The sequence below is a fragment of the Octodon degus genome, unplaced genomic scaffold (genome assembly GCF_000260255.1).
Source record: "Octodon degus isolate 3935 unplaced genomic scaffold, OctDeg1.0 scaffold00168, whole genome shotgun sequence".
Lineage (NCBI taxonomy): Eukaryota > Metazoa > Chordata > Mammalia > Rodentia > Octodontidae > Octodon > Octodon degus.
In genome coordinates, this window is record NW_004524744.1 from 1,386,108 (window position 1) to 1,387,633 (window position 1,526).

Consider the following 1,526-nt stretch of genomic DNA (forward strand, 5'->3'; position numbering starts at 1 on the left):
AAAGAAAGAAAGAAAGAAAGAAAGAAAGAAAGAAAGAAAGAAAGAAGAAAGAAAGAAAGAAAAAGAAAAAAAGAAAGAGGGAAAGGGAAAAAAGAAAGAAAGAAAACACAGGCCTGGGAGAGATCCTTCAGAGAATTGTTTGTGAACCCTTGGAAGGATGACATATCAGAAAGTGCATCTTTGTCAGCATTGGTGACCAACAGTGATCTGAATCTGAGAAAGAGCTGGAGGGCTCTGGATCTGAGGCTTTGTACGTGGTGCACACAGGAGTGAGTGTGTGAATGAATGACCAGAAAATTCAATTTTAGTCAAGTATGTATGGCACACTGGCTGAGAGATAGCAACAACAACAAAAAAATGTATATTTAACAGCTGTAAACTTTATTCCAAAATATGGATATTGCAGAAACTGAGCCACTGTTAAGTGATGAACAAATGACAGATTTGCAGTGACTCTTGAATACATCAAGCTTTCAGTGCTATCCACTCTCTGGATGATATAAACTCAAATAGTCCCATAAATGCTTGTGAATTCATAGAATTACTCCAGTTTTAAAATATAAGTTTTTGCTCTGGTTATGAATAAGAAATTTACACACTGAATGTTTCTCTTCCTGTTTGGCATCAGAATTAATAAATTGTTCACGCACAGTGTGATTTGCTACTTAAGTGGCTGCCTGTCTACTTTCCTTTTCTTTGTCAAAGAAAATTCAGTTTGAAAGGCTCAAGGAATATTTCATATGTACCACAAACAAGAGGTAATTTAATTCTAGTTAATTTACTGTAATTAATTCTTAGTTATCAGTTGTCTAAGACATGCTTCAATTATGAAACATCATTTCAGGAATGAAAGAGAAGGAATAATTATTTTCTAAGAAAGAAGATCTTATAATAGACATTTTTAGTAGGTTAAACTACTCCTTTGAAAGAATAAGTTTTGGTTTTCAGTCATTATGAAAAAGAGATTTTTTTTTTCTTCTCTGGTCTATACCTAAGGATCTGATATGGATCATTTAGGTAACAGAGATGAGATGTTTGACACAGGAAGACAGGCACATTACTTTCAAGCTAAATTCAGAATTCCTACAGAATATGATGAAAAACATTTTTAAAAAATTAAAATATATTTTAAAATAGGCATAAATAATTATATAATTCTTTTTTTAAATTTTTTTTTCTGGAACAGGGGATTGAACTCAGGCCCTTGCATTTTCCAGGCAGGCATTTATTCTACTGAGCCATCTCCCCAGACCTTAAGAATTATATAATTCTTATGTTTACACATAAGTCCAGAAATCTAACCATATACAACCTTGTAGCAGGACAGTCCCACAACATTCCTTCTCCTGTCTCCTGCCTTCATTCACCACCCCCTTCTTTTTGAACAATCATCTACCTGAGAGACAGCAGGGCAGCAACTGGCATGTCATGACAAGCAGCCTGTATTCAGAAGACCAGAATGACAGGCACGCCAAGCATGAAACTACTATTACAAATTGCCATCTTCAGTGTAGTTGTTTAGTTCA

General features: G+C 34.6%; 1 pseudogene; it reads left to right on the top strand.

Annotated features, from left to right (window-relative positions):
- Positions 1–273, top strand: part of LOC105743798 — a 15,259-nt pseudogene extending 14,986 nt beyond the window's left edge.
- Positions 274–1,526: the final 1,253 nt, after the last annotated feature.